At 40.8% G+C, this 10,220-nt stretch overlaps 1 long non-coding RNA gene across 1 annotated transcript; it reads right to left on the reverse strand.

Moving 5' to 3' along the window:
• Positions 1 to 528: 528 nt before the first annotated feature.
• LOC113841345 (uncharacterized) lies at positions 529 to 7,047 on the reverse strand. Its single transcript, XR_003493914.3, has 3 exons — positions 6,918 to 7,047; positions 5,679 to 5,786; positions 529 to 1,733 (listed from the first exon to the last, which is right to left on the reverse strand). It is a non-coding gene; the product is annotated as an uncharacterized lncRNA (long non-coding RNA).
• Positions 7,048 to 10,220: the final 3,173 nt, after the last annotated feature.

Here is a 10,220-nt window from a genome sequence, read left to right on the forward strand (position 1 = left end):
AATTTCTGGGAAATGCAAAGGCATATTCCAGCTCTAGTTTACGGTTGCTCCCACAAACAGATTTTTGAAAGGGCTGGGGAGCTTTCTTACAAATAGTACTTAACATGTATGCTAAGATAGGGACAGTCAAAATTCTTTCTTCAGGCTATTTGTCCTGGAGTCAGGAAGAAAACTCTTTCCACTCATCATTGCATAACTGGTTACAGGTTATGGTTACTTTTTGGTATTTAGAAGAGTAATCTTCTCTTAGGTTTGATGAACTGCTCAGGGATGCCAAAACCTTTCTCCCATTCATCAACATATACTGCCGTAATTTTTGCAAGAACACTTTGCATTACTAATAAGAAAAAAATAAGAAAACAAGACAGTCCTGCTAGGGAAGGAAGTCCTGGTGTCTTCTCCTATGGAAGTCCCTGTTCATTTGGCTTGATATTGGAAAAAAATAATTTGTCTTGTGAAAAGAGAGATTGCACAGATTCTTGCTGTCAGCACACAGCAAAGCATTGCAATCACCTGTGTCATTCAGGAGCAAAAAAATATCTGACTGGCAGCAAAGGAAGTTTCTTTTGTCTAGTAGTGAAATGTTCTGCCATGACACTTGCTGTAGGCTGCTCTATTATCAAAGTAAAAATTAATTCCTACACGTTGTTAACAAAATAGCATGCCTTTTATTTTGCTTACAAACTGCCAATTACATGATTCACAAGTAATTATTGTATATCACAGTGTTTTTCCTTTCCGTATAAAAATAGCTTTTCATTCACAGTGTTTCTTTCCAGATTCCGCAAGATTGTGAGTGCTCAAGCCATCAGATATTCCCCAGTGCTAAGTAATGATTTATAAGCCTTCTGATTTGCTGTGGTCTAAAATGCACTTAGACAGAATATGAACAAAGTCTGAAATTTGGTGTCTCAGCAGAGGTAGAGTTGGACTCTGTCCATGACATCCACTGGGATCACAAAGGTTTCCAAGGATCTGGTTTGCACTTTTGCTTCTGAGCAATCTGGAATGCATTAGACTTTGAGTTGAAACTGGACTGCCTAGAGGAGTTTGTGGCAGGTGAGGCAGGAGTAGTTAAAATGTCCAGAGAAACAGAGGTGAAATTTAAATTTACAGCAAAATCTAGGGCTCCTTCTTAACAGAAAACTACAGAATGTCACAAAATCTCTTTTCCTCAGGACCTGAAGTAAAAATTCTCTAGCAAGGCAATAGTACTGTACTCGGCAGAATGGGGAAAATACCACTCCACTTCTGTCACTGCCTCTGACACATTAGGGCACATCACCACAAAGAATCAGAAAATCTACAGTGCAATCCAGACTAGTCACAAATCACACCATTAATATATTGACATCATTCTCTTTTCTAGCCTTTTGACAACTCTCCTCCTCACAAAAGCAATAGGGAATTTTCATCAGCATTTTTTTGAAACACACACACACACAAAAAAAAGTCTGTTTCTGCATAATCTAAGTTCTTTGGTGAGGAGATTTTCATTTTTCACTGAGACCACTGATGTTGAACATGTTGTTTTGAATTCTTTGGCTGCCTGAGCTGCTGCAGTATCTCTTGAAAGACGCAGTGCAGCTGATTTACCCTGAGGGCTGGATTATGAATTTCATAATTTAGCAATGCCTGAGCTCAGGCTGGAGCATGATGGCACATCCCAAGACGTGGATCTAACAGAACTGAAACTCCCAGTCACTATCTTTTCTTCCCTGGAAAGTGTCCGTCTGTTAAAAAACAATGAAAACCAGTGCAAAATAATCAAATATTGATATCAACAAGATTTCAAATAAAAACTACCAAAACACTTGCATTCCTGGTGGAACTGATAATGAAATGCATTGGTTGAAACTTTAAAAACAAAAGTGGGATTTTCTAAGGGAACAAAACAAACATCAAGTACACACACAAGTAATTCATTAACAAACCATTTCACTACAGGGAGCTGTTGCAGGTAAATATGTATTATAACCAGGTGTCAATATTTTACCAAAGTTATCGTACCATAGGATGAGATGCCATTTGCCAGGGGAATATTATGAAGATAAAGTGGTAGAGGAGAGATCAAAACAGACACTTTCTTCTCCTTCAGAATCCAAACTGTGATCAAAGCCTTTTCTTTGGAAAATGATGAAATAAAACTGAATAGATTCCGAGAGAAAGGAGACGGTTGGCAGGTTGGCAGCAAATCAAGTCTGGGCAGTAACCACAAATGGTCACAGGAGATAATTGCACAGACAGTGATCTGTATCCCCATCAAGGCAGATATTTGATGTATTGTCTCAACAACTGACAGACCTCAGAGTGCTGTCCTTTATACATTTTGGCAAAACCTGTGTCACTTGCCATGTCAATAAAGAATAAATGAGTTGGAAAGAACTGAATCTTTCCAACTTCTCTCTCTTAAGAACCATCATAACAATATATTGGTCATATATACTTTTATAAACTTTATCGGCTTAAGCCACAAAACAAACCAAACAGATAATAGTAAATATTTCTGCTTTCATTCCACAAGGGAGTAACTAGGGCTGAGAGCAGGATATCACTTTTCCAGCTACAGTGTTTTTAAGGGAATCTGGATAAGGTCTGAGTGGGCTTTAGACAGCAGAAGACAGCTAAGGTAAATACCACACCATGGGAACAATATTTTTGTAGGGTTTTTACTGCAACCCTGGGGATATGAAGGAAGTACTCTCTCTTGGGGTGAAAGACAAATGCATGAGGAAGTTTGGGCTCTACCAGCAGACTGTTTCTGAGTATATCTATTAGCAATGTAGTGCACAATGTATAGAGTTGTACAAACAACTGCGTATCTGAGATCTTATACCTAATAAATTTATGGTCTTTGGATAAAAATGCTACACATCTCTGAGTGTAACTGCATTGAGATCTGAAGTTAATTCAGTTCTTCTTAGCAATGGTTGATGAATTGCAACTGGCTTAGACCCTGCTGGAAAAGTATTCTCTGTGCTGAGGAGTATTGCAGAGGGTCTGGGGTATACCCATAGGAGCAGACTGCCTCAATTGTTATGTTTTTTCTCTTATCCTCACTGCAACACTGAAAGGCTTCAACAAGAACAAGTCCCCTATTAAAGTGACGATCATATGAAGGAAGCCTAGTATAAATAAGGAGAGAAAAGTGTAGGGTGAGATTTTTTACAACTGTCTTTTAGAGAAGGATTGAATCAGATGCTCGGACACCTCCATTTCAGTGGCTACACTCATGCATTTGCTTGTACAAAGGTATTTAGAATAATTTGAGACACCTTAAAGGACCTTACTTCTTGGTTACCTGCAGTTGTTGGTTCAGAAGGCCACAAGTTTTCTAACAGGTCTTGTGTCATATTTGCCAAGCCATGCAGATGTCTCAGACATCCTAGAGCCCCTCAGAGACCATATATGACTATGGGTGGGCAATTAAAATGAGCCCTGGATCTTTAAATTCCCCAGCTAAAGAGTGATTCAGCCGGCCAGCTATGGAGTGAGCTGAGGTGAGATGATGTGTGCTCCAGTATCCATTAACTGTATTGACTAGGGACTGGGTTCAGTCCATCGGGATGTCATCTGATATTTTATATACCCTAGAGTGTCTGATACAAAGCCTGATATGATGTAGCATTCACACATTTCTGGAAGAGCAGATGGTAGGAAAGATGGGACATCTCAAATGGTACTGCATGCCTATGTCTGACCAGATGAGATGAACTTTTAATTCTCTAGAGGTGCTTAGAGACTGAGTTGACATGCACTTACCTGACAATGCCTTACTTCAAATGTCTTAGTCTGGAGCTGTATCCCACCCAAAGGGCCCTATTTAGTTTCTAGCTATCAGAATTTAGTACTTTATGAGACATCCTCCAGCTGCCACTTTCAAAAGATGTGTCTTTTGTTGGCTTCATGTCATCCTGCCCAACCCCACACAGATGTCTCGGGCCCCTCAACATCTCAAATTACACTAAAAGCCTCCATCTGGTTAGCTGAGCTGTGGAAATGTCTGTGGTGTGGTTGCCTACACTGACAGCACTAATGATCCAAGGTGTCTTTTATAGCCAATGGATGAAAATTTGATTTTAGGATATGTTCCAGTTGGCTTATTTTAGAGTTTTACTTTAAAATGAGATATATCATAACTAGAGGAGCCAATTTATCTCCATTCATGACAAATGGAAGAGGACTAGCTCAGAAGCAGACATTACACTCAGTCAGCCAAATCCCACCTCTTGGGAGTTGCCCAAACCATAGAGGGAGCTGCAAGCTGAGTTCCATCACAGAGACACAGTCACATCACTGACATTTCTTGGGCTTCTGTGAGTCCTAACCAAGCAATACAACTACCAGTTGCTGAGTTTTAGCTATGAGGCAAGTTCAAATTGAAACCTAAGTGCAAAAGGTTTATGGTGGTGAGTTTTAACATGCACCTGTGGTGGTGTAAGAACATAATCAGAGCTACATGCACTTCAGTACATGGTCAGCAGAGGTACAGCAACAGTGTGCCTAAGCTCAGAGCTGCTATTCTTGCTTTAACCCACCACTACCATTTTTTCAGTTAGTATTGCTAAGCTTTTCCAAGAGGTGCCATGGTAACAGGCACCTTGGAATTCCTTCACAGATTATATAGTGTGCTATGCAAAGGGCTTGGCAGGTTTGCTGCTTTTAATATTCAAAGGGTTATCTTTGAGGTTGCCCATATATTTTCAAATCCTTAAATCCCTTGACACCTGGACACTTTGTATGTAGGTCCAAACACATCATAATTTTGCTCCCAGACTTCAGAAAATCATTTAAAATAGATCAGGCATGAACAGCAAAAGACACCTCTATCAATTCCTCTGGCAGAGAGGTTATGAGATAAGTACAGCTGAAGATAGACAATGAAAAAGAAGCAGAAGCAACCCAAAGTAAAGCATGGCTAAATTGAGGCATCAAGTCAGCAAAAGGAAGTTAGTGGTTTAGTATGAGAATAATGAATGTTGTTTCTAGCTGTGCTTGCTCCTATCTGGCCTTGTTTCATTTAGGTAGGATTAAAGGTTTGTTCTGTGTATTCACAGGAATCACTCCACATTGTGCCCTGTCCCTTTCACCTCCTCCTCCTTGTACTGCATTCTCCCTCTGCTGCTCTTCATTCTTGTGTAGGGCTAGAGATCGTGGAAGACAGTCACAATAAATTAGATAAAATTTCCCCCCCGAGGCTGTTACAAAAGCAATGATTTATGCAAGCCTAACAAATAGACACTTGGATACCATGGTGATTAGTGCTGCGAAAGAAAAAAAAAAAAAAAAAGTTTGTTTTCCCTCTTTTATCTGATTTGTGATTTCTCTGGGGAATGTGTATTTTTGCTTATGCACGTACCATGTGGATAGGCAAGGGCAGAGACATGGTCTTTCTGAAATCCCTTGTGCTCACCTGAATTATGATCAGTATGGAAATTCAGAATAGTCTCAGCCAGCCTCACTTCCACCCTTATTAAGAGTCACAAGCACAGTTCCTGAGTGACAGTCAAATTTCCTGCACCAAATGTATTCTGCTGCTCAGACCTGTGTGGTAAGAGTAAATACTCTAATTTGTTAAGCCAAGCCTTCCACCACTGTCTCTTCCCCTCAACCCTGCCTGGCACTGTTATCTTCCCTGCGGGTTCATTGCCTCCTCTCACAGTCATTGCTGAACCTACTTATCTGCTGCATCAGCAGCTTGGAACAACCTTCTGGATCTTCTTGTCTATCCTCCACGCTTGTGCTTCTTAAGTCTCTCCCAGTAATCCACCTTGGCCACTTTCCTCCTTGCAGAAAAAAAAAAAGAAAATAAATAAATAAATAAATAAACAACAAACAACAAAAAAAAAACAACAGCCAGTATTCAGGAGGCTTACTTTCCCTTTCCTATTTCTTTACAATAGGGGACAGACTTCATTTTCAAAGTATATCTGCACAAAAAGTCCCAAATTAAGAATGGGAAAACCTATTTACATCAAGCAATGGATCAAGGTGATGCCAGAGCTGCATCATGAATACATCAGTAACACAGAACAGTTATAGGTCACTTACCAAGAAAAGTATTGCCCATTATTTGGACTCTGGCATCCCTGGAGCCAGCAAGCCCCTTCTCCATTCCCTGAGCAGCCCATTCCAATGCCTAACAACCCTTTTGGTAAAGTTCTTCCTAATATCCAACCTAAACCTTCCCTGGCACAACTTTATTCATGTATGCTCTTTGCCTTTGTAACTGGTCAATAATTTCAATACTTTCTGTTACAGTCCATTCAGCATACATGTATATATATTTACACATATCAGGTATCACCTTTGTGTTTTGGAGCTGTCACACAATAACTGTAACACAGCTGTAACATACTGGAATTAATGGAATAACAGCCTAGCTCAAATCATTTGAGGTTCCTGCAAAACATACTTGAACACTACTGAGGAGGACATGAACCAACTGACTTCAGCACTCCTCAGTTGCACCTACACTTCTCCAGCTAAAGGTGCTATATCATTAGAGGAAAGCTGGTTAGAAGTCAGGTGAGCACCTCTTACCAACAATAGCTAAGGAGATGCTCTCACCTTGCAGAACAAGATGGCAGAATGTCTCAGGACGAAAACTTATTGTACATAAGTTAGTCTTTTTGAGCATTTTTTATATTACTTCTATGCCAGACAAAAGACTCTGGTTTTAAAAAGTACTCCATGGATAACTGCTGAGGAGTACAGGGATTAAATCAGGCAGTTTGATTAAAATCTATTTTTCCATAGGTGTAGACTTACTTCTAAATTGTTTGACAGATTCAGCTTAGTTCTGCAGGAAGCATGTCCTGTATGCATTTACTCCTCATAATAGTTTAGGTAAGAAACCAGACTCAAACTGTAATTACAACACTGAAAAATAGTTCTGCTGTAACATACACTAATACCTATGTAAAGACAGAAACTGCTGGCTTCACTCCAGCTTCAAAACTGACATCAGGCATGAGAAAAAACTTCTGAGTCTCCCAAGGCATTTTCCAGGCTACTAGAGATTTCTGGTCTACCACAACTGTGAAGAAATCCCAGCTTTATAAGAAGAGGCTAATTAGGCCTCACTTTCCATGACACTGATTATCTCCACCTGCCCCCAAAAGAAATGGCTTGCTTAGAGGACAACTCTGAAAATCCTAGTATCCTAGTCTTGAGGATCATCTCCCCACGAAAAGTGCAATGGTTTACTTTTTTTTTTCTTTTTTCCTAAGCAGTGGGTTATATTATATTAATTTGAGTTACTAAGGACTTGACTAAAATCAATGTAAGCTGTACTTCTGTGTAATGATTTCATTCTTATTAAAAACATGCTTTTACTATGTTCATGAAGTTTCTTCTATATATTATACCTTAGAGTCTCTAAAGGGCTCCAAGATGCACAAAGGAAAGGTAACATTTCTCTTTGTTTCCTGTTCTTCTGCAGTAAGTTACTCATCATCATATCGACCTATGTTACGTACCACTATTTCTGCAGTCTGAGCATCGCACAATGCACCTGGGAAGCAGAGAGCAAATTTCTTTCCTATCTACCTACAGAGAATTGAGCTTGGAGGACAGCACTAAGCCCACACTGTACCAGAGCTGGGTCCTGCACTGAGCTCACCAGCTGCTAACCCATGAACCATTCCTCTTCACTCACCCTATAGCTCTCTCCTTATCCCTACAATGTACCTGTCTCAGCTCTAAAGGAAACATAAAAAAGAACATATTATGGGGCTGGAACATCCACAGATCTGGTCACTCCAAGACTAAAAGCAGGCCAGAGCACCCGCTGCTCCTTCCATCCATCTCCATCCATTCTCCACCCATCTTCCAAAGAAGGAAAAGGGCTTCTATAACCCAGAACCACTTCCACAAACATATTTTCAGCAAAGTTTCACCCCTCCATTCAAAGTGCTTTGTTAAGTCAGATACAGGAGTTGATGTTTCAGGGTACCTAAGTGCTAATGCAGTCTGAGTGGTGCGAAATTCTCCTATGGCTGCCAAAGGAGTTGTGTGAAAACCACTACAGTAGAAGAAATATATTGAATGCAGCAGGGAGCAGGAAAGATGAATATGAAGTTCAAACTGAGAGGAAATGTTCCAGTGACAGATTTTAAACTGCACACAGAGCATTTACTCTCCTTCCTTCTTCTTTTGAGACCTCAAAGAAAAAAATCACACTTGATTTTTTATTTCTTTTTTTTTTTTTTTTTGGCAAAAGCATTATACATGAAAGGAGGCATGACCTACCAAATTTTATAGCTGTCCAGAGCAAAATACCTATATATATATACTCATATAAACATATACTGTATGATAGGGAGACCTCTTGCTGTTTTGTTTTGTTTTGTTTTTTGAATTAAAAAAACCTGTAATACTGTGAAGCATTAAAGCTCTCATCTGGAGATACAGTGAGGAGAGAAAATGAAGAGGGGGAATCTGTAGGCAGATTTCTGACAAAAACTGCTGTTTATATCCAGGCAAGGCTAGTAGGCGAGTGCCAAGATTCCTGTAAGATTTTCCAAACTTGGTGCCCACAGTTTGGCTCCCACATCCATTGCTTGGCACCTTTTTGGAAGCACAGAGCAGCCTGGCTGCACTCTGAGATGTGCAGGGATGAGGCAGCTGACACTGCTGTGCCTGTGCTGGAAACCTCCCTGGACCCATGCCTGCCTCTGTCGCTGTCTTGCATAGATGTGCTTCATTTGGACACTGGGGCTGGTGGCATGAATTAATTTACTTCTACAGTATAAACAGAGAGCAAAACCCAAAATGGGAGGCATAAATGGCTGTACACCACGTCCTGATCAAAGCATCCACACAAATACAGCTCAGTTCTGCAGGATGCTACCAGATGGAGACTATGGTAATTTTAGAGGAAAAAGAAAAAAAAAAATCATTTTGCAAGTTGGGTGCGTACATTTATGTTTGCATTTGGCAGAGCTGCAGACCTTATCAGTCTAAAATGCTCCACCTAGAGTGGCACTCCTCAAAAATAAGCCTTTGCTTCTATCTTCCCACTGCCCACTCTTTACTAGAGCTGAGAGCTTGCCTGGGGTTTGGGGCGGTGGAGCCATCCACCTCCTGCAACATGAAGAAGAAAACAGTTTTCCTAACAGAAAGAGGAAATTCAAGAAGGTTGAGAGGAATGTGCAGGGCATAGCACTTTTAGCCACCTCCCCACCTGGCTAACCCAGTGTTTTCCAGGTCTGGTTCCATTCAACTATTTGTAACATTTCTGTTGGTCTCAGATAGAAGGCAAAACACCTCTGTCACCGAGTTTTCCCGAATAAGTTGTTCACAGAGGATCCCACCCATTTGCATGCAACAAACACCCATGTCTGTAATTTAATTGAACTATTTTTTTCTCCCAAAGGTTAAAAAGCAAAAACCAAAACAATAAAGATTATTTCTATAATCAAACACTCACAAGAGTCTCAGGTGGCATGTTAAGTACTTTGAGAGACAGGCAGGCTGCATCTGAAATTGTTCTGATACCATGCCCACAGCAATGCCTTCAAGCTTGAATTTCCTGGCCATTTTCACCACCTAGGCTTTAGGTCCAGCTGTGCCCATATCCTGAGTCTGCTCTGGCCAGGTTACCAAGGGAGGCCTCAGCAATAGTCACCATTACCTGGCCAGCCCCACCCCTTGTTCAGGCAGTCCACCAGCAACAGACACCTCGGTAAGGACACTACAGGCTGAATAGGGTACCTAGTCCAAAATTGTGGGAGCAGTCCCACAGGAGAAGAAGCAGGTAAGAGAAGAAGCACCCCTGCCTTGGGCAGGAGATGCTTCGAGGAGTCCTCAGTAAGAGCATAATATAAGAAATAAAAACCTGTTCTGATCAGTAAAGAAACATTCCATGTGACACAGTAAAATAGGGAAAAAAATCATAATAATAAAAAAATAAAAATAAAACAAAAGTCACTCCAAGACTGGTAGGAGCCAAATGGAGACATGAGATATTCCCTGCCTTGGGTCCTAGTGCAGAGTCAACAACACACATGACCTTCCACTTCTCTGAGTCATAAGAAATCACAAGGGCTCATGTCACAGATGATTCCTTCCAGGACATTCAGACTTCTGGAGATCTGTGTCACCATGAGGATTCCCACACCTGAGCATCACAGAGCCAACATCATTCTAAACCCCACAGGCATCCAAAACCCCAGTGCAGCAGCAAGTTTCTCTCACCTACACTTTCATGCCCAATG

Source organism: Anas platyrhynchos, chromosome 1, assembly GCF_047663525.1.
Source record: "Anas platyrhynchos isolate ZD024472 breed Pekin duck chromosome 1, IASCAAS_PekinDuck_T2T, whole genome shotgun sequence".
Lineage (NCBI taxonomy): Eukaryota > Metazoa > Chordata > Aves > Anseriformes > Anatidae > Anas > Anas platyrhynchos.